A 23,240-nucleotide genomic window follows, 5' to 3' on the forward strand; every position below is an offset into this window, starting at 1 on the left:
TCGAGCTGGTGAAAATGTTCACCAAACACCCGCCGCTGAATTCTTTTGAAACAAGCCAGCTTATTGAAGGTGCACAAGATAAACGCCCTGAGAAAGCTGTGCCTCGCAACCCTAAGAATGGCATAGGCGTTAGTGGACACCTGACGCGCGTGCAAAACTCCGGCATTTCACACGTCCCTGGGTGGGCTCGAACCACCAACCTTTCGGTTAACAGCCGAACGCGCTAACCGATTGCGCCACAGAGACAGCCGCTGTTGCTTGCTGCCGCCGGATCACCGGTGTAAAAGCAAGGGTTAGGGTTAGTGATAGGGATTAAAATCGCTCGCACTAACAGCGACATCTGTTTTGAAAGATGTTTCGCCACCCTTTTGGGAAGAAAGAGAGTCAACAGAGCCGCCCAACGTGGGGCTCGAACCCACGACCCTGAGATTAAGAGTCTCATGCTCTACCGACTGAGCTAGCCGGGCTGGTCGTGGGCTTCTTCACCGGGTCGGACCCAGTTTTCATCGGCCCCCAAATTACACAGGCGAAACGGAGGCTCTCGCGTTGTGCGAGACTGTCGAGCCCTCCCCGTGGGTAGGGCTTAGAGCAGGCTTAGAGTTTTCTTCTGTCGGTTTTGACCCAATCTGTTTTTGGGAAGCGCAGTTTGACCCAGCAGTGCGGGCCAACAACACGTTCTGTTTTGCCGCGTGAAGGCGGGTCAATGCTTTGGACAGCGTATGGTTGAGATGTGATTTTCCACCAATTTGGGGCACCTTTCTTAAGGAAATCAAGGATGATTTCATGGGAAATGGCAAACTGCTGTAGCGTTTGGCTAACAAGCCAAAGCTACAAAGGATGTACCGGTGCCCCGTCGTCCGAGCAGAATCCACATTCGGCCGTAATCGGAGGTTACTACTAACGTTCGATTGTGTCTCATAGGGAGTTTGACGCAGGGCCTCAGTGGAAAACAGGCCCTCGGCGGCTGAAACAAAAGACGAAGGCGGCATCCACATGCACATGATTCAGGAGTGTTAAACAAAGAAACCACGCAAGATGACGAGGTGGTCCAGCGGTTAAGGCGGTGGAAGGCTAATACATTGTGCTCGACATGCACTGGAAGCTTTAGCGCCACTGAGAGCCCACCGGACCAGACAGGCCCAACCTGTTTACGATGGGTAACGGTGAGCTGTAATTGCGCTGCAGTTTAATGATACCCGTCTTGAGGACATATTTACAAAACAACAAGCCTTCTGGCTCTGGCGCTCAATCATCAGCAGACACCTTTTCGACGAGAAACAAAACCTAAGCGAAACAAGGCTATTTTTTCTCAACAATACTCTAAGCCTCCAGAGAGGCTAGCAAAAATTGCCAAAGCTGACTGTATTTCAAGTCATCCTGGCGGGGTATTGGGTAAAGTTTTCAACCAGCAACGATCGCGCCTCGGATAAACCTCACAGGCTACAATATTGCCTCTGCGAAAGAATGCCGGCGACGGTCGTGACCTTTTCAGGCACCTACGTGGATGTGAACCGACAAGGTGGTAGCAAGCTTTAAACTGCCGCACAAACAGTCTCCTGGCCACGGGTTGCTGCACCGTGTTTCTACGGAACAGATTAGAGGTGTGTAAAAGACGGCTCATTCACTATTCCCTCTGTGCTCAAAACAGCCTGCTGAAAGCACAGCAGCAGCAGCTGAAAAGGTCCGCAGCATGGCCTCTCTCAGTCAGCAAGGGGGCGGGGAGGCCGAGTGGTTAAGGCGATGGACTGCTAATCCCATCCTTGTCGTTCGGTTCCTTTAGCACTGGACCTTAATCTAGGTCCTGGGGACCCCATGCTGAACTTTTTGTGTGTCCTCCTTATCTAACACACTCAGTTCAGTTCTTTGAGGTCTCTACTAATGAGCTGATGATCTGAATCGGGAGTGCTAAATAAAAGACGCCACGTAATATGACGAGGTGGCCGAGTGGTTAAGGCGATGGACTGCTAATCCATTGTGCTCTGCACGCGTGGGTTCGAATCCCATCCTCGTCGTTCGGTACATTTAGCAGTGATCCTCGGTCCTGGGGACCCCACTCTGCAATTTTTGTGTGTCTTCCCTATCTGACACACTCAGTTCAGTTCACTGAGCGCTCTACTAATGAGCTGGTGGTCTGAATCGGGAGTGTTAAACAAAAGGACCGCGCAAAACAAAAGGAGGTCGAGTGGTTAAGGCGATGCAAGGCTAGTCCGTTGTGCTCGGCACGCCTTGGTTTGTGTGGTTTCGAGTCCCATCCTCTTCATTTGATGCTTTAGCACCACTGAGAGCCCACCAGAACAGACAGGCCCAACCTGTTTACGATGGGTAGCGGCGAGCTGTGATTGTGCTGTAGTTTATTGATACCTGCCGCAAAGTCTTGAGGACATATTGACAAAACAACAAGTCTTCTGGCTCCGGCACGCTATGATCGGTGGACACCTCTTTGACGAGGACCAACAACCAGCCACGCCAATAAAAGGAAACAAAACGAAGCAAGACTATCTTTCTCAACAAGCCTCCAGAGAGACTGGCAAAAATTGCCGATGCTGACTGTATTTCAAGTCATCCCGGTGGGGTATTGGGTATTGACTTTGTGGCAACATGGAACTTTTGCATCTACATTAATATTAGTCTGTTTCTTCTTATTCAGAGGTCACCGTAGCCGCCAGATCCATTCTGTATTCCGATCTGATGGTCACTACAGTCCCCCGGGTTCCAGTCCGTACCAAGAGCAGATGGTGGATCAGCACCTTCAGCCGAATGTCAGCGGATACTATGTCAACTAGATGAGCCCCAGAGACAGATCATCAGTAAAGAAGGCATCCACATGCCACAGCAAACTACTCGAGCTGGTGAAAATGTTCACCAAACACCCGCCGCTGAATTCTTTTGAAACAAGCCAGCTTATTGAAGGTGCACAAGATAAACGCCCTGAGAAAGCTGTGCCTCGCAACCCTAAGAATGGCATAGGCGTTAGTGGACACCTGACGCGCGTGCAAAACTCCGGCATTTCACACGTCCCTGGGTGGGCTCGAACCACCAACCTTTCGGTTAACAGCCGAACGCGCTAACCGATTGGCGCCAAGCTGGGGAACAATAGTCTGTTAAGGGGGGGGGAAGAAAAGGAAGGAGGGGGGAGAAGGGGGAAAAGAGAAAAAGAAAGAAAAGAGAGAGAGAAAAGAAAAAAACGAGGAGAAAAGAAGTGAAAGGGAATTTTATCTCTTTGTCCTTTAAAGCAATGTTTTTGGAGTGTATATTTACAATAAATTATCTGAAAAAAAAATGTCTTCTCTATTTTCCTGTACATTTATATGGGAGTAAGGATGATCACAAGCTTCCCAGTTCATATTACAGTGTTGCCATACATTGAAGTGTTTACTGAATGTTTTATTTATCAGTAATTATCACATAAATGATGTCCAAATTAATGAAATCACTTTTGAAATGACAAATTAATATTTTATTAGATTTATATGACTGATTATTGATATTTTATTCAAAGTTTTTGCACTTTAAATATATTTCGGCTGTAGTTTTGTTCTAAACTTATATATATTACATTTATGTATTAAATCATCCCCAAATTTATCAACATTTTTAAAAGGGCGTATAACTGTTTAATGATACTGTAACAATGACAAACAAAAAGAGTTATTTGATCATGACCAAACTTTTATTTTTCAATCAGTCATAGCCAATTATTCATTATTCTTTTTTTTTTTTTTTTTACATTTTTATTCTTATAGTTATGTTGCACGTGCAGAAAACAGAATAATACCTCTTAATAATACTTTCTATTGTCCATGACTCCTGTGCCTTTTTTGCAAGTGCAAAAGAACAGAAAACAGAAGTATACATATAAACAAAAACGTCCAATGTCCATGGCTCTGTCTTGTGCATCAACTGCAAGTGAAAAGAACAGAAAGCACAAAACAATACAAATGAATAAAACTTTAAAATATTAATGACTCCTGTGCATGTTTTGAAAGTGCTAAAGAACAGAAAACAAAACTATACTTTTAAATAACTGTTTTAATGTCCATGGCACTAGTGCATTCATTGCAAGTGCAAAAGAACAGAAGGCAGAAAACAATACACATAAATAAAACTTTATCCCCTTTCTTTTTTGGACTCTTATGGATGAAACAGAACTTGAAATGGTCTCTATCAGGCGACAACAATCTGGCCACTGAGCAAGTGGGGCAGTGGTGGTGAATGTATGCCTCTTCATGCTCTCCACCCCTGGATTGAACCTGTGTCCAGCCTGCTCTGGTGTCTGGCAGCAAACATCACTCTCTTCTTATCGTAATCCAGCAGGTTCTGCCAACTATATTGCTCACCTAAGCAGAGAGAGCATATAATACAAGGCAAATGAGAAAACAAAACAAGTGGTAGTGTTAACATATGACAGGTCAAGAAGAGAAATTGACCTGATGGTTGGTGAGAGCCAGAGATGGCTGATTCCTGAGCTCCACAAGATACTCCGCAAGGCTGTCCACTTTGTCCAGCACACCAGCACTATGCAAAGCCTGTGAGAAAAATACAAAAAAAAAAAAATTACATAAACAACATGAGTACAGTGAAGTGGGACAAAAAGATGTTTTTTTGTCAACTTCAGACAAAAAGCTACAGGTCAGCACGAATTATATTTTTTCCCTAGAAATTTTACAGTATTACATAAAACATAATTACATACATACATTAAATGAGATATTTACATACCACAGACTCGTCAGGAGATGCTGAGGCACCTGGCGTGAAGGAGGCACCAGGCTGAGTGGAGGAGAGAGAGAAGCTTGGGTCATCAGTAAGACTTGACACAGTAATGTCAAATGTTTGGTCCTCCCTGAAGCCCTCGTCTTCTTCATCCTCACCTTCATCCACATCCTCCAGCATGTTCTCTGTCTCTTCTGAGTCAGGGTCCACTACCAGGGGCTGTCCAGTCTGACCCAGGAAGTAGTCAACACCAAGCAGCTCTCCTATGAAAAAAAAAAATTAATAAAAGAAAACACAGAAATACAGGATCATTCAAAAGTTTGGACACATCACTATTTTTAATGTTTTTGAAAGAAATGTCTTATGCTCATCAGTCCTGCATTTATTTAATAAAAAATACAAAAAACATGAATAATATTATTAAATGTTAATACAGTTTAAATTTACAGTTCCATATACTTTACATTTAATTTATTTCTGTCATCAACGCTGAATATATTTAGCAATCATTTTAGAAATCATTAAAAAGTTAAATAAAGAACAGCATTAGAAATATAATAGAAAATCTTCTGTAACAATATACAGTACTGTTCAAAAGTTTTTTTTTAAAGAAATTAATGCTGTTCTTTTTAACTTTTTCTTCATCAATGAATTCTGCAAAACGTATCACAGTTTTCATTAAAAAAAAAAAAAAAAAATACAAATATGCAGTAATAATTATATTGCTGTTTTTTTCTGTATTTTTGATCAAATAAATGCAGGCTGAATGAGCAAAAGACACTTCTTTCAAAAACATTAAACACAGTCACGTGTAAAAATGTTTGACAAATAATGTACACACATACATATTCTACAATAAGATACAGGTAACTTTACCTTCTGGTAGAGGTTGTACCACTTCCGCTGCCGTGGTGCTGGTCTGTTGCCTCCAGACGGACAAACCCCAGAGCTGGCAAAAGTCCTCAACCTGGCCATCCACTCGCCATCACCCATGGCCTTGTGGCTCTTTGGCTTAGTGCTCATCTAAATATATTAGGGAAATAATAGTTAGTAATGTGCATTTTGCAGGTATTGGTCAACTACACAAATGTTTTAAATTTTTTTATAATGATACAACGATATATATTCAAGCTGACTAAATAATGGCACCCATTACAACAATTAAACATTATTTTATTGCTAATAAAGCAAAACAAGGTTACACATTTAAAGGTGTTACACTACAATTATACATATAAAGATTTGAATATGAAATTACTACATGCAGTTACGATAGGGATAAGATTATTGTTTTGTTTGGTTTACAGTTAGTTGCATCCAATTATGCATAATTTACTGTTATTACTATAGTAAATACATATAGCATGTATTAATGACAATGTAAAATAAAGTACATTGTTAGTTAAAAGCTGTGGTTATACATATGATAATCAATCTGAGAAAAAAAAAAAAAAAAAAAAAGAACATAGTAAGTACACTTTACTTAAACCATGGTTAATTTTTGTAAAGGATGTCTATATAACATTGCATTTTCATTTAAATTTTTATTTGTAGCACTTGCATCTGCGTTTATATAAATAGTAATCCATCTGCAAACACAAAACTTGATTACTACATTCACATAGCAAAATCACATTAAATATTAATTAGAAATGACAATGTCTACAACTAAACATATTTTTTAAATCCAAATCAAACTTTAAATAGAATAGATGTGTTTACTATGCAAAATTACAGGCAAATGGTGTTTTATATGTAAGATTATAGGCAAATCATGGAAACAAAACATGATTACTACACTTTCACTATAGTAAAAGCATGGTAAATGACTTGGTTTTTTTTTTTTCATTCATATTTTTATTTATAGTAAGACGGTGTTTACACTTAAAGAACAAGTAAACTGAGTTTAATAAGTACTATTACAGGCACAATTGTGTTTAATATGTGAGATTATAGCCAAGTAATGAAAAGAAAACATGATTACTACACTTTCACTATAGTAACCCTGCTGAAAAACCAGCTAAAACCAGCCTAGGCTGGTTGGCTGGTCTTAGCTGGTTTAAGCTGGAAATGGCTGGTTTTAGCTGGTCTCCCAGCCTGGCCAGGCTGGTCAGGCTGGTTTTAGCTGGTGGTTTCCCAGCCTGACCAGCTAAGACCAGCCTGACCAGCCTGGCCAGGCTGGAAAAATGGCCAAAACCCCTCTAAAACCAGCCTGCCTCCCAGCTATGACCAGCTAAAACCAGGCTGGTTGACCAGCTAAAACCAGCCAACCAGCCTAGGCTGGTTTTAGCTGGTTTTTTCACCAGGGAAAGCCATGGTAAATGACGACAAACACAAGCACAACGTTTTTTGTTGTTGCTGTTCATTCAGATTTTCATTTATAGTAAGACTGTGTTCATACAGTTGTAATCGATCAGCCAAAAACACAACATGGTTACTACGCTTTTACTATAGTAAAAACAAGGTAAATTGTCATAAGGGATGACTGCACTTACAGCTGAAACGCGTTTTTCCCCCATTTAAATCGAACTTTAGAATGAGTAAATGGACTTCATTATGCGCAATTCGCGAGTCAAAAGTTTGTGAACGCCAAACACGGATGAACGACGGACGAAAACGTAACGAGTTACCAATTGAGAACATTGTAAACAGAGAGGAAGAAAGTAGAAAACATGTATTACTTACTTTGAAAAGTTATCCTATATTCCGTTCGTCTGATTTTTGAACCTGACTTAGAATGAAACTAAGCGCGGTGAGTGGCTCTCAACAATGGAGCTCGAGCGATGCGATTGGCTCTCGTCCATTCTCACAATGGACGGCGAGCGACGCGATTGGCTCTCGTCCATTCTCACAATGGATGGCGAGCGACGCGATTGGCTCTCGTCCATTCTCACAATGGACGGCGAGATCGGCGATTGGACGAGGAGACGGCCGTGGAAACAGACGATCCTGCTCCAGGTAGGCGCCACAGAGACAGCCGTTGTGTGTCTGCTGCCGCCGGATCACGGTTGTAAAAGGAAGGGTTAGGGATTAGAATCGCACGTACTAACAGGCTGTTTTGAAAGATGTTTCCGGAGCTCGCAAAATCCACTTAGCCTGTGCGGCGAATGGGCACGCTGGAGCCCGCCACCCTGTTGGGAAGAAAGAGAGCCAACAGAGGTGCCCAACGTGGGGCTCGAACTCACAAACCTGAGATTAAGAGTCTCACGCTCTACCGACTGAGCTAGTCGGGCTGGTTATAGTTTCCTTTACCGGGTCGGAGCCAGTTTTCATCGGCTCCCAAATGACACAGGCGAAACGGAGGCTCTCGCGTTGTGCGAGACTGTCGAGCCGTCCCGTGGGTAGGGCTTAGAGCACGCTTAGAGTTTTCTTCTGTCAGTTTTGACCCAATCTGTTTTTGGGAAGCGCAGTTTGACCCAGCAGTGCAGGCCAACAACATGTTCTCTCTTGCCGCGTGAAGGCGGTTCAATGCTTTGGATAGCGTATGGTTGAGATGTGATTTTCCACCAATTTGGGGCACCTTTCTTATGGAAATCAAGGATAAATCTATATAAGGATAAGGATAAATCTTCTATTTTTCGGTGGTCTTTTGAGAACACTAGATTTATATGTCAATTCCAACATAACACCGACTGTTACGCAACAGTCCCGGGATCGTTAATAATTACGCCTCCAACATTTGCATCGCCCAATCATCGGTAACGTCAGTACATCAGTAAAACAAGGCAAGCCACTGAAGGGACACGGTTAGCTTAATGCTAGCACTATCCTGTTACATTGCAGTACAAAAGATATCACTTACCACATAAACAGAGAGATGACTGTGCTGATGATGGTGAATGATGGAGAAATAACTGCGCTGATGATGGCGAATGATTTACAGATCAAGAGTATCACCGAGAAGCAGCTGAACTTGTGTGGTAAGAAGAGCTCCCTCTGCATTATAACTTTACACAGAGCACATGGATCACAGTAATGAGACTAAAATGTCTGCGATTCAAAACGGCAGATTCAACAAACCACATATTAAAAGCGGCTAGAGCTCCTAATTAAATATATATTTTTTATCAATGTGCCAGCTATAGAGATGAGCAGCTCTGTGAAACAGCCAATCGGAGCAGAGCTCATTAATATTCATGAAGCTTCCAAAAAAGGCAATAACAGAGCATTTCATTCTAGGAACAAATCCTAGGGTTGTAAATGGTCCTGTAAAACCGTTTCTGGAGATTGTTTGCCCTTTCCTATGCCATATACCTTCTATATAGACATCAAAGAACAAATTAAAATATTCTGTCAATGCATTTTATGGCAACTTTAAGTTGATAGAACCAGCTGACATCTTATCCTGACATTCTGAATCTCAAGGATGGTGACACCCACCAACAAAAATGTAAAATAAAAAAAAAAGATTAAAAAAAGTAGTTTCATCAGATATACACCAATTATGAGCTAAACAGTCAATCGCAACTACTCACAAGATTTTTGATCTGATATTTACAATTTTCAAAGACCACTCTGATCATACTCTCTTCTTCTATGCTGCATAAATGCCACACAGAACGTTCATCAATGGTGTGGAGCATACGAAATAAACCATTACTCCACACCCGATTCACGCTGGAATCTGACGTGGAGATAAGTACTTGGCTGAATCCAGATCTCTTCTTGACATCCATAGTATAGTCTACAGCCCTTTACCGTGACTGATTTGCAAATTGAATCAAAGCAATTAAGCAAGGAACGCCGACTTGTTTTCTCGACCTCGTGGCCGCGACAGAGTGCGCCTGACCCCGGATCGGGAGGTTGCGTGTTCCAATTATGTTGAGTTCAAGCGAACTGTTCTTGACTTTGTGAGTGTAAAGACTAGCGGATTTGCATAGTTTATCAAAGTGCTTTTGCATGAAACACTAAATAATTTTTCCGCTATCTTGTAGTGCAACGGTAGAGTGTCTGGCTCCAAATCACCTTGAGGTCAGACGATCTGTTTTTGATCTCCTGAGTATAAAGTCCAACATCAAGAGTGTTCCTTGAGCACCGTATATTTACTGATTTGCATTCTGTGTCAAGGGGGTTAAGCAAAATACATCACCTCTGGGTTCAGGACCTCGTGGCGCAAAGGTAGCGCGTCTGACTCCAGATCAGAAGGTTGCGTGTTCAAATCACGTCGGGGTCACGTGATTTCTTGTTGACTTCTAATGTGAAAAGAAGTCCTGTCGTTGTGTGCTGCAGTGGTTTCCAATCCCACCGCTCTGTATGTCTCCCTTATTAAACACACCTGATTAAGATCATTAGCTAGTTAGGAGAGAGCTCCATGAGCTCATCTGGGTGTGTCAGAAAAAGGAGACAGACAAAAATGCAGGGCCGCGTCTTCCAGAGTCATCGTAAGCCTAAGTTGATTGCAACTCTATTGGTTTCAATGCGTCTACGTTGTATGAAGGATTGCAACGCTTTTGGGAAACACAGCCCAGAGCAGTGGGTCCCCAGGATCAGGATTGAAAATCACCAGTGTACTGTGATAGATTTGTATCTTGACCTGTTATTTTTATTAAGCCTGAGATCTCATGTAATAACCATTCCTGTCATTGTGTACTGTGACAGATCTGCCTCTTGACGTGTTGCTTTTGCATATCTTGCCCTGGAATCTCTGAAGAAATCGTGGAAACATCTACGTGCCGAATTCAAAAGCCAGCTCCTTCGAGCCGGAATCGAACCAGCGACCTAAGGATAGCCAATGTATCATCTACAGTCCTCCGCTCTACCAGCTGAGCTATCGAAGGCAGGATGACAAAAGGTGGCTTAAGCAGGAAACACCAGATAGGTTTGTGGTGTCTTGGGGTACAGTGTTGCCAGATTGGAAATGTCCAAGTATCGTACCAGAAGCTCAAAATTATCGTATTTGGGAGAAAATTATCATATTTAAGTCAAACGTTCAAAATAAAGATCGGCTATTTATCTAGATGTTACAGCTATTGTCCTTTTCAGCACTCATTTTCTATACCTTATTGTAATGATAAAAACTAATTATCTTACCCGAGTCAAACGTTCAAAATACAGCTATTTATCTAGATGTTACAGCTATTTATCCTTTTCAGCACTCAATTTCTATACTTTATTTTTAAACTAACAACCTCAGTTTTGAAACAACTGACCTAAGTGCGACAGGAACGTTAACTTGTGCTCGTGAGAGAGAGCCATTCTCCACGATGATTGGTTGAGAAGACGTAAGATTGGATGCGTAACACCACGTTCACGTCTCCTCACAATCATGAAGGTAGACGTAGGATCCACACAACTACATCTTTGAGAATAGAAGCTCTATAATTACAACGACCATGGTGTCACAAAATTCAGAAATTATCGTACATTGTGGTATTATTGATCGTACATCGTACAGAGGTCAAAATTATGGTACAAATACGATAATTATCGTACGTCTGGCAACACTGTTGGGGTACAACGGTAGCTTGGCTGAATCCAGATCAGACGGTTGCAGGTTCCAATCACATCAGTTGATCTCTTCTTGACATCCATAGTATAAAGTCTACAGCCCTTTACCGTGACTGATTTGCAAATTGAATCAAAGCAATTAAGCAAGGAACGCCGACTTGTTTTCTCGACCTCGTGGCCGCGACAGAGTGCGCCTGACCCCGGATCGGGAGGCTGCGTGTTCCAATTAAGTTGAGGTCAAGCGAACTGTTCTTGACTTTGTGAGTGTAAAGACTAGCGGATTTGCATAGTTTATCAAAGTGCTTTAGCATGAAACACTAAATAATTTTTCCGCTATCTTGTAGTGCAACGGTAGAGTGTCTGGCTCCAAATCACCTTGAGGTCAGACGATCTGTTTTTGATCTCCTGAGTATAAAGTCCAACATCAAGAGTGTTCCTTGAGCACCGTATATTTACTGAGTTGCATTCTGTGTCAAGGGGGTTAAGCAAAATACATCACCTCTGGGTTCAGGACCTCGTGGCGCAACGGTAGCGCGTCTGACTCCAGATCAGAAGGTTGCATGTTCAAATCACGTCGGGGTCACGTGATTTCTTGTTGACTTCTAATGTGAAAAGAAGTCCTGTCGTTGTGTGCTGCAGTGGTTTCCAATCCCACCGCTCTGTATGTCTCCCTTATTAAACACACCTGATTAAGATCATTAGCTAGTTAGGAGAGAGCTCCATGAGCTCATCTGGGTGTGTCAGAAAAAGGAGACAGACAAAAATGCAAGGCCGCATCTTCCAGAGTCATCGTAAGCCTAAGTTGATTGCAACTCTATTGGTTTCAATGCGTCTACGTTGTATGAAGGATTGCAATGCTTTTGGGAAACACAGCCCAGAGCAGGGGGTCCCCAGGATCAGGATTGAAAATCACCAGTGTACTGTGATAGATTTGTATCTTGACCTGTTATTTTTATTAAGCCTGAGATCTCATGTAATAACCATTCCTGTCATTGTGTACTGTGACAGATCTGCCTCTTGACGTGTTGCTTTTGCATATCTTGCCCTGCAATCTCTGAAGAAATCGTGGAAACATCTACGTGCCGAATTCAAAAGCCAGCTCCTTCGAGCCGGAATCGAACCAGCGACCTAAGGATAGCCAATGTATCATCTACAGTCCTCCGCTCTACCAGCTGAGCTATCGAAGGCAGGATGACAAAAGGTGGCTTAAGCAGGAAACACCAGATAGGTTTGTGGTGTCTTGGGGTACAACGGTAGCTTGGCTGAATCCAGATCAGACGGTTGCATGTTCCAATCACATCAGTTGATCTCTTCTTGACATCCATAGTATAAAGTCTACAGCCCTTTACCGTGACTGATTTGCAAATTGAATCAAAGCAATTAAGCAAGGAACGCCGACTTGTTTTCTCGACCTCGTGGCCGCGACAGAGTGCGCCTGACCCCGGATCGGGAGGTTGCGTGTTCCAATTATGTTGAGTTCAAGCGAACTGTTCTTGACTTTGTGAGTGTAAAGACTAGCGGATTTGCATAGTTTATCAAAGTGCTTTTGCATGAAACACTAAATAATTTTTCCGCTATCTTGTAGTGCAACGGTAGAGTGTCTGGCTCCAAATCACCTTGAGGTCAGACGATCTGTTTTTGATCTCCTGAGTATAAAGTCCAACATCAAGAGTGTTCCTTGAGCACCGTATATTTACTGATTTGCATTCTGTGTCAAGGGGGTTAAGCAAAATACATCACCTCTGGGTTCAGGACCTCGTGGCGCAATGGTAGCGCGTCTGACTCCAGATCAGAAGGTTGCGTGTTCAAATCACGTCGGGGTCACGTGATTTCTTGTTGACTTCTAATGTGAAAAGAAGTCCTGTCGTTGTGTGCTGCAGTGGTTTCCAATCCCACCGCTCTGTATGTCTCCCTTATTAAACACACCTGATTAAGATCCTTAGCTAGTTAGGAGAGAGCTCCATGAGCTCATCTGGGTGTGTCAGAAAAAGGAGACAGACAAAAATGCAGGGCCGCGTCTTCCAGAGTCATCGTAAGCCTAAGTTGATTGCAACTCTATTGGTTTCAATGCGTCTACGTTGTATGAAGGATTGCAACCCTTTTGGGAAACACAGCCCAGAGCAGGGGGTCCCCAGGATCAGGATTGAAAATCACCAGTGTACTGTGATAGATTTGTATCTTGACCTGTTATTTTTATTAAGCCTGAGATCTCATGTAATAACCATTCCTGTCATTGTGTACTGTGACAGATCTGCCTCTTGACGTGTTACTTTTGCATATCTTGCCCTGGAATCTCTGAAGAAATCGTGGAAACATCTACGTGCCGAATTCAAAAGCCAGCTCCTTCGAGCCGGAATCGAACCAGCGACCTAAGGATAGCCAATTTATCATCTACAGTCCTACGCTCTACCAGCTGAGCTATCGAAGGCAGGATGACAAACGGTGGCTTAAGCAGGAAACACCAGATAGGTTTGTGGTGTCTTGGGGTACAGTGTTGCCAGATTGGAAATGTCCAAGTATCGTACCAGAAGCTCAAAATTATCGTATTTGGGAGAAAATTATCATATTTAAGTCAAACGTTCAAAATAAAGATCGGCTATTTATCTAGATGTTACAGCTATTGTCCTTTTCAGCACTCATTTTCTATACCTTATTGTAATGATAAAAACTAATTATCTTACCCGAGTCAAACGTTCAAAATACAGCTATTTATCTAGATGTTACAGCTATTTATCCTTTTCAGCACTCAATTTCTATACTTTATTTTTAAACTAACAACCTCAGTTTTGAAACAACTGACCTAAGTGCGACAGGAACGTTAACTTGTGCTCGTGAGAGAGAGCCATTCTCCACGATGATTGGTTGAGAAGACGTAAGATTGGATGCGTAACACCACGTTCACGTCTCCTCACAATCATGAAGGTAGACGTAGGATCCACACAACTACATCTTTGAGAATAGAAGCTCTATAATTACAACGACCATGGTGTCACAAAATTCAGAAATTATCGTACATTGTGGTATTATTGATCGTACATCGTACAGAGGTCAAAATTATGGTACAAATACGATAATTATCGTACGTCTGGCAACACTGTTGGGGTACAACGGTAGCTTGGCTGAATCCAGATCAGACGGTTGCATGTTCCAATCACATCAGCTGATCTCTTCTTGACATCCATAGTATAAAGTCTACAGCCCTTTACCGTGACTGATTTGCAAATTGAATCAAAGCAATTAAGCAAGGAACGCCGACTTGTTTTCTCGACCTCGTGGCCGCGACAGAGTGCGCCTGACCCCGGATCGGGAGGCTGCGTGTTCCAATTAAGTTGAGGTCAAGCGAACTGTTCTTGACTTTGTGAGTGTAAAGACTAGCGGATTTGCATAGTTTATCAAAGTGCTTTAGCATGAAACACTAAATAATTTTTCCGCTATCTTGTAGTGCAACGGTAGAGTGTCTGGCTCCAAATCACCTTGAGGTCAGACGATCTGTTTTTGATCTCCTGAGTATAAAGTCCAACATCAAGAGTGTTCCTTGAGCACCGTATATTTACTGAGTTGCATTCTGTGTCAAGGGGGTTAAGCAAAATACATCACCTCTGGGTTCAGGACCTCGTGGCGCAACGGTAGCGCGTCTGACTCCAGATCAGAAGGTTGCGTGTTCAAATCACGTCGGGGTCACGTGATTTCTTGTTGACTTCTAATGTGAAAAGAAGTCCTGTCGTTGTGTGCTGCAGTGGTTTCCAATCCCACTGCTCTGTATGTCTCCCTTATTAAACACACCTGATTAAGATCATTAGCTAGTTAGGAGAGAGCTCCATGAGCTCATCTGGGTGTGTCAGAAAAAGGAGACAGACAAAAATGCAGGGCCGCATCTTCCAGAGTCATCGTAAGCCTAAGTTGATTGCAACTCTATTGGTTTCAATGCGTCTACGTTGTATGAAGGATTGCAATGCTTTTGGGAAACACAGCCCAGAGCAGGGGGTCCCCAGGATCAGGATTGAAAATCACCAGTGTACTGTGATAGATTTGTATCTTGACCTGTTATTTTTATTAAGCCTGAGATCTCATGTAATAACCATTCCTGTCATTGGCTGCGTTCGAAACCGCATACTTCCATACTATATAGTAGGCAAAAAGCAGTAGGCGAGCAAAAAAGTATGTTTGAATGTTCAGTATTCATAAAAGAGTAGGCGAGAATCAGTAGGCGAGTGCACTAATTCTCGCAAGATTCGGACGAACGTCTACTTAAAGTGCGTTCGAATATGCCTACTTACCTACTATATAGTAGGAAAAAAGAGTACGTGAAGAAAGAAGTACGTTCGAAACCTCAGTATTCATAAAAGAGTAGCCGAGAAATCCCCGGATGTCCTACTGCTTCAGCCCAGATTCTGAAGTGTTCATCTGATGCACACTTTTCAATCCCAGGAGGCCACAGGAGGCTAAAACGTCATCATCGAACGTGATTGGGAACCGCAACGAGAGTGTTTACAAATGTGAGTATTACAAACCAAAACACGGTTCCCTGTCTTAAAATCGTATTTGTTGAGCTACTGTATCGTAAACTGCTGATTTGCATAAGGTGTCAATACGTGTAACGTTAAAGTATATTTGTGATTTCGCTGTAAAACACGTTTTATTACGTATAGCGACCGTAGCATCTTAAAGATGATTACTAAATGTTTAACAACTGAAAGGAACATGTTCTGAGAGAATTAAATGAGCACAGCACAACACGAAACAGACATCTAAATGAGTGATGGACGTTATGTGAGTTTATGTAGAATTCTCTGTTGTCAACACTGCTTTAGATTAATGTAATGTAAATAAAAATATAGTTAGTAAACAAGTAAACATGAGTTATCTATTTCATTTGTTTAATAGTACTGTTGATATATTCAGGAGCATTTGTATTGGATAAAAAGCCAATTAACACAACAGCTACCTCATAAATGTAGTATTGAGCTCATGCACAAATCAGAGGGAACTGAATCTTGTGTGGATGTTACAGGGACAGATGAGACAAGTATGTTTGTCTGGTGAAGAGTGACTGATGAAGCAGTGCTGCCATCAAAGGCTTTGAGTGAGTACACTACAGACATCTATTTAAACCTAAAGTTGCAGTTTTTTTTAAAATAAAAAAAACTTTAAGCACTTTTCTGATTCTAGATTTCTGTGCCTTTGTTGCAGGTATTTTGCGGTGGAGCAGGACCTGAAAGGAAAGGTGACAGCAGCATTTGTGGGGAAAAAAAGTTAAATCTGTAACTTAATATAAAGTTTGGTAATTTTGTTACTTCTAATACAGAGATCTAATGAAATTGTGCTGTTAAAATGACAACTTTTGTATTGTATTTGTGCATCTTTGTATGATCTGAAATGTCTGCTGCAGACTGGTGTGTGCAGTGAGAAAAGAGAAATCCACAGCAGCATCCTGTAAATGGTCAAGTGCCATCGATGAGACCCTCCATCACTCCACCTGCTCTTTGTCTCATCTGGACCAGATGTTGCTGTGGTCTCTTCATCCTCAGAGACCAAAGAGCCGGCGAGAGCATCTAGAGAAAGACTAAAATACCAATATGTCTGAATAAAGCTTTGTTCCATGTGTCTTTATTTATGTTCATGGTTATTTTATTATTTTACTCATATATCCATGTTGTTATCAGTAAATAAAATATAAGTTTCATTAACATATGCATTAATTAATTACTTGATTAAAAAAAAAAACATGCTTGTTTTACTAAAAAATATAATTAATTATAGGTCAGCATTTATCATTATTATTGATCAGTGCATTCTGAGGTAATCTTAATTTCTAAGCAGTAATACTTACATTTTTTGAGTGTAAAATCCTCAAAAAACACCTCCAAACACAAGATCTTCAAGCAGCTGATCCACGTCTCCTTTGTGCAGATATTGCAAACATGGAGGAAGATGTACTAGGTGGGGTTGTTGTGTTACTGATGCTATGAGGTGTTTGAGCACCTGTTGTGCTTATTTTCATTTTATTACTAATACTACCTAACTTACAATTACAGGCTCAGGGTAAGATGGTGTTTATCTTTAACAATGAACAATCATAATGAGAAAAACTAAAAACATAACTATTAGGCTTGCTTACATCATAGTATGCAATTATATACACAGGGAAATATGATTAAATATCTCTGAATAATCAAAATATTCACATCATCGTTTATCAAAAATTGGATTTGTTTTTGTTATTGATAAGCCTCAGGGATGAAAAGAGAAATTTAACAAGAATTTAAGCTAGCTTTGCGTATGGATAAACAATTTTGAATACAAAACAACAGAAATAACTTATTCAAAAAATAAAGAATTTGGGTTTTCCTGACAAAAATTATTTCTTTAAGAATTAAAAAATACAAAAACCTAAATGAACCCAAAACGTATCTACTACAATCACAATAAAAGAACAGCTGTTTCTTCAACATGACCACAAAATGAACAAATTTCATCAATATCAAAATATTTATAGAAAGATGAATTAAACCTCGCTATATGTTAAGTTGTTGCACTTGTTATAACGTCGTTGGTCACATGATAACGTCAACATGGCGGAAGACGTGCAGATCACATCCATACTCAACGAGATTTGGCTGTAGAGTACGTACTCTTTTAGCGCTCGTTAAGTAAGTACTTATTGAAATTAAGTACCTACACATTGAGTATGCGGTTTCGAACGCAGCCATAGTGTACTGTGACAGATCTGCCTCTTGACGTGTTACTTTTGCATATCTTGCCCTGCAATCTCTGAAGAAATCATGGAAACATCTACGTGCCGAATTCAAAAGCCAGCTCCTTCGAGCCGGAATCGAACCAGCACACATACCAGACATTTTGACCGACATTAACTTTTTTAGAGTGAACATTTACTCTAAAAAAGTTAATGTCGGTCAAAATGTCTGGTATGATCAAGTTTACCAGATAAAATTTCATATAATTTTGGTGTTTATTATGCACTGTAACATGCATGCAAATTTTTGAGCTACATATATAGGCTAATAGGCTAGTTGACACTAGTTGATAAAATGTGTTGTTGTTATTATCATTATTATTATTTTAGTCAAACATTGGGAAATACATTTGCGATATTATGTTTAATCGATAAGCAATTAAGAGATATATTTTGCTGAGTATGCTATTGTCCTGGAATCATGGCTGTCTAAAACCGCCAGTAGGTGGGAGCCCAACCCTGTCATAAATGAAAGATTAATTTAAAACACAGATTCATAAAATGTCGCCTTTTTTTTTTTTTTTTTTTTTTACTGGATAAATTTTTGAGCCCTCGATTTTACCGGAAATACTATGTGTAGACTGCGTGCTGAGTTTTTAACTAAACCGTCCAGTCCAGTAGAAGGCGGAATATCGTCTTTTACGTTGAATACCCATTTACGAAATGGAAGCACTAGCCGTAGTCAATGCAGTGAGAAGAAAAGTTTTATCAATCAAACGCAATTTTCATCGTGGAAACTGTAATTCTTATCATTTGAGTGTGATTGACTCATTGCTTAACAATGTCCAAAGAATCGGTCAAGATAACCCAGAGAAAAACAGTGAACTCCTTGAAAGCCTAAGGATACTACAGACAGCCATGACTTCGAGGCATCAGCAAGCGCCTTCCACCGCTGCTCCGCTCATACGAACAGGTTTATTATTGATATACTATATAGTGCACAACTTGTTTTAAAGAATACGCATGGATTTCTAAAGTAATACTTTACTGTAGAACCTAGAAGATAAATTAATTTATGTATAATGGAGAGTAATACATCCAGTGGTCGAAATGGCTACAATTCCAGGGACGTCGTAGTTGGGTGAAAAGGGGGACTAAATTACCAGGGCCCCAAGTGGGGGGAGGGCCCCTGAGGAGTGAAATTTTATTTTCCTTTAAATATAATTTTAAGATCACAATAAATGTTGTTAACTAATGTAAATCAGTGATGCGCGGGTCAATGTATAAACAACCCTAATCCGACCGACGTTTTCAACTAACGCAACTCGGACCGCAAAAAAAAAAAAAAAAGAAAGAAAGAAAGAAACTATTGTACCCGACCCGCTTCCTGTCTAATATTTGCGACTGACACCAGCGATTATATGCGGCTATATGCGGTGGAGATGCGTTCACTGTCAAACATCATTTGGCATTAATTAGGTAATTTTGTCAAAATAAATGTTCTTGATTAAAAGAAAAATACAGATTGTTCTTGTTGTGATTTATTTTGTCTTTCCTTTATGTCAGTGATTCTACACGATTAAATATGATCAAGAATTATTTTATTTCGATCTACAGTGTAATAAGTGTTTAGAAAAAGATTAGCCTATAGCCATAAATAATATATATATATATATATAGGCCTATATATATATATATATATATATGACTACAAGCTTATTCCTTTTTTCTTAACTTTTAACTTCTTTTCAAAATTATCAAGAATATTAAATCAACTTAATAGGCTAGGTTAACGAATTTTCTTATACAAACATAATGAATGCAATTCAAAACGAAGTTTTTATAGATAAATTCAGGAATTATGAATATGACAAAATAATATTATTTTATATATATTAATTGTATAGCTATAATAGTTGTATCAAATGAATAAGGAAATTATAGTGCCTTGAATTTATTAAGTAATGTTTAATTTCGTTCGTTTCGCTCTCTGGAAATGTAAAGAAAAAATACAGTTTTTACTTGGAATTCGTTTTTAATCCCTGGTTTTAAACAAGCATATACATGAGATCATTTATATGTTATTGCTTGAATAAACGTTTAAAATAGTGCTAGAAATTTTATAATTAAGGAAATTAAACAGACCTAGGCATTTGAAAAGACATAGTGAAATGTGTCTAATAATTCCAAAAAGAAAGAGAAGCATTGGACATAATCAAAATATTCGAGACATTTATTAGGAATACCATTTTCTTAACAATTTAAGATGCTGCATGTGTTTATCAGTCTAATCGAAGTGTGCGTCTCTCCTGCGACTTTTCCAACAAAAATCCCACCCCCTCTCAGAAAATACATAAAACTGACATTACTATATGCGTTTAAAAGTAGCCTATTAAAATGGTACAATGGCATTGATCAGTTCAACGTGTTGGGAAATCGGGCATTTTGTCCCGCGTCAGCATTTATTCAACAGTTAATATTCTTTAGTCAACATTCAAAAGGTAAATATTATTCAGCTAATAAAGTGTAGGTCTATGTATTTCATAGAAATAGTCTAGTACTATACAAACTACAAAGGTTTAATTGTCATCTTTATTTCAAACAACCATTATTTTGGATGACTCGTAACTGCGGGTAACTGTTTTGGATTTTGGATCAACCCGCGCATTACTGATGTAAATGCCTGGCGACGTTTTTAGAAACAGGTGATTCTGTCCCCCGCACTTTTTTTTGACCTAGCGCCAATATTTCCGCCCCTGGTCTCTGATTTGTTACTTAGATTTGAGTGAAGTAACATTTAGCCAATCACAGCGCGAATCTCTTGGGCGTCTGCCATGAGCTTCAAATCTTGTTGCTCTTGTAAACAGAATGTATTATACTGTATGAACCCGCGATCGATGTACCCCCCCCCCCCCTTGTTTAAAACACAAGACCTGCCATCCTTCAGAGCACTCTCCAAAACTGTGCCTCCTCTAAAACACCCAAATACAGCGGCCGAGAGCTTACCATACTACAACAAATGCAGATAGTAAAAACACCAGCAAATCCATCAGTGACAACATGTTACAAATCACGGAAACACTTTCCATCACTTCTTTAGTTATGTCTTGAATACAGCATTAGCTCATGGTTTGAGTAAAGATAAGTCAGTCTTACACTTTCCAAAAGTCGTATTCAAATAAAATATATTCTAGATAAGCTTTACCGAATGATTGTTGTTAAAATGGGAAGAGACTTTTAATTAGCATAAAATGTGTTTCTGGATTAATTCACCAAACATATTGATATAAAAATCAAGATGTAAATAAACAGTTTTAGAACATTTAGCCTTATTTCTGAATATGTAGATCTAAACACAAAACATGTTACATATACAGGTCCTTATCCAAAAATTAGCATATTGTGATAAAGTTCATTATTTTCTGTAATGTACTGATAAACATTAGACTTTCATATATTTTAGATTCATTACACACAACTGAAGTAGTTCAAGCCTTTTATTGTTTTAATATTGATGATTTTGGGCATACAGCTCATGAAAACCCAAAATTCCTATCTCAAAAAATTAGCATATCATGAAAAGGTTCTCTAAACAAGCTATTAACCTAATCATCTGAATCAACTAATTAACTCTAAACACCTGCAAAAGATTCCTGAGGCTTTTAAAAACTCCCAGCCTGGCTCATTACTCAAAACCGCAATCATGGGTAAGACTGCCGACCTGACTGCTGTCCAGAAGGCCATCATTGACACCCTCAAGCAAGAGGGTAAGACACAGAAAGAAATTTCTGAACGAATAGGCTGTTCCCAGAGTGCTGTATCAAGGCACCTCAGTGGGAAGTCTGTGGGAAGGAAAAAGTGTGGCAGAAAACGCTGCACAACGAGAAGAGGTGACCGGACCCTGAGGAAGATTGTGGAGAAGGACCGATTCCAGACCTTGGGGGACCTGCGGAAGCAGTGGACTGAGTCTGGAGTAGAAACATCCAGAGCCACCGTGTACAGGCGTGTGTAGGAAATGGGCTACAGGTGCCGCATTCCCCAGGTCAAGCCACTTTTGAACCAGAAACAGCGGCAGAAGCGCCTGACCTGGGCTACAGAGAATCAGCACTGGACTGTTGCTCAAATTTTGCATGTCATTCGGAAATCAAGGTGCCAGAGTCTGGAGGAAGACTGGGGAGAGGGAAATGCCAAAATGCCTGAAGTCCAGTGTCAAGTACCCACAGTCAGTGATGGTCTGGGGTGCCATGTCAGCTGCTGGTGTTGGTCCACTGGGTTTTATCAAGGGCAGGGTCAATGCAGCTAGCTATCAGGAGATTTTGGAGCACTTCATGCTTCCATCTGCTGAAAAGCTTTATGGAGATGAAGATTTCATTTTTCAGCACGACCTGGCACCTGCTCACAGTGCCAAAACCACTGGTAAATGGTTTACTGACCATGGTATTACTGTGCTCAATTGGCCTGCCAACTCTCCTGACCTGAACCCCATAGAGAATCTGTGGGATATTGTGAAGAGAAAGTTGAGAGACGCAAGACCCAACACTCTGGATGAGCTTAAGGCCGCTATCGAAGCATCCTGGGCCTCCATAACACCTCAGCGGTGCCACAGGCTGATTGCCTCCATGCCACGCCGCATTGAAGCAGTCATTTCTGCAAAAGGATTCCCGACCAAGTATTGAGTGCATAACTGAACATAATTATTTGAAGGTTGACTTTTTTTGTATTAAAAACACTTTTCTTTTACTGGTCGGATGAAATATGCTAAATGTTTTTAGATTTTTTTAGATTTTTTGAAATTTTGGGTTTTCATGAGCTGTATGCCAAAATCATCAATATTAAAACAATAAAAGGCTTGAACTACTTCAGTTGTTGTGTAATGAATCTAAAATATATGAAAGTCTAATGTTTATCAGTACATTACAGAAAATAATGAACTTTATCACAATATGCTTATTATTTGAAAAGGACCTGTATATGTATGAAGTGTTTATTATAAAACGTCAATATGTGAACTCTGGCACGTTTTTATTACATTGATATAGGTACAGTTGAAGCCAAAGTTTACATACACCTTCCAGAATATGTGTTAGTAATTTTAGGTAAATAAAAGGGATCATGAAAACTTTGTTATTTTTTAATTAATACTGTCCTTAAAAAGCTATTTCACACAACAGATGTTTATATATACTTCACAAGACAAATAGGAACTGAATTTATACAAATGACCCTGTTCAAAAGTTTACACACCCTTGAATGTTAAAACTGTGTGTCGCTTCCTGGATGAGCCACGACTGTTTTCATGTTTTGTGATGGTTTTTCATGAGTCCCTTGTTTGTCCTGAACAGTTCAACTGCCTGCTGTTCTTCAGAAAAATCCTTTAGGTTCCACA

General features: G+C 40.2%; 1 protein-coding gene, 10 non-coding genes and 1 pseudogene across 11 annotated transcripts in view; 5 read left to right on the forward strand and 7 right to left on the reverse strand.

Annotated features, from left to right (window-relative positions):
- The window catches only part of LOC141326062 (uncharacterized), a 629,392-nt gene that overhangs the window by 513,771 nt on the left and 92,381 nt on the right, over positions 1 to 23,240 (reverse strand). The window lies entirely within an intron of this gene.
- On the reverse strand, positions 173 to 246 carry trnan-guu (transfer RNA asparagine (anticodon GUU)). Its single transcript has one exon. It is a non-coding gene; the product is annotated as a tRNA-Asn (tRNA).
- trnak-cuu (transfer RNA lysine (anticodon CUU)) lies at positions 395 to 467 on the reverse strand. The gene has a single exon. It is a non-coding gene; the product is annotated as a tRNA-Lys (tRNA).
- Positions 1,326 to 1,466, reverse strand: LOC141327004 (U4 spliceosomal RNA). The gene has a single exon (XR_012354327.1). It is a non-coding gene; the product is annotated as a U4 spliceosomal RNA (small nuclear RNA).
- Positions 1,931 to 2,012, forward strand: trnas-gcu (transfer RNA serine (anticodon GCU)). The gene has a single exon. It is a non-coding gene; the product is annotated as a tRNA-Ser (tRNA).
- LOC141326986 (small nucleolar RNA U3) lies at positions 9,223 to 9,400 on the reverse strand (annotated as a pseudogene).
- Positions 9,815 to 9,886, forward strand: trnaw-cca (transfer RNA tryptophan (anticodon CCA)). Its single transcript has one exon. It is a non-coding gene; the product is annotated as a tRNA-Trp (tRNA).
- trnay-gua (transfer RNA tyrosine (anticodon GUA)) lies at positions 10,404 to 10,490 on the reverse strand. Its single transcript is given in 2 exon segments — positions 10,404 to 10,439; positions 10,454 to 10,490. It is a non-coding gene; the product is annotated as a tRNA-Tyr (tRNA).
- trnaw-cca (transfer RNA tryptophan (anticodon CCA)) lies at positions 11,672 to 11,743 on the forward strand. The gene has a single exon. It is a non-coding gene; the product is annotated as a tRNA-Trp (tRNA).
- Positions 12,261 to 12,347, reverse strand: trnay-gua (transfer RNA tyrosine (anticodon GUA)). Its single transcript is given in 2 exon segments — positions 12,261 to 12,296; positions 12,311 to 12,347. It is a non-coding gene; the product is annotated as a tRNA-Tyr (tRNA).
- Positions 12,913 to 12,984, forward strand: trnaw-cca (transfer RNA tryptophan (anticodon CCA)). The gene has a single exon. It is a non-coding gene; the product is annotated as a tRNA-Trp (tRNA).
- trnaw-cca (transfer RNA tryptophan (anticodon CCA)) lies at positions 14,770 to 14,841 on the forward strand. The gene has a single exon. It is a non-coding gene; the product is annotated as a tRNA-Trp (tRNA).

The sequence above is a fragment of the Garra rufa genome, chromosome 2 (genome assembly GCF_049309525.1).
Source record: "Garra rufa chromosome 2, GarRuf1.0, whole genome shotgun sequence".
In the NCBI taxonomy this organism is placed as follows: Eukaryota; Metazoa; Chordata; class Actinopteri; order Cypriniformes; family Cyprinidae; genus Garra; species Garra rufa.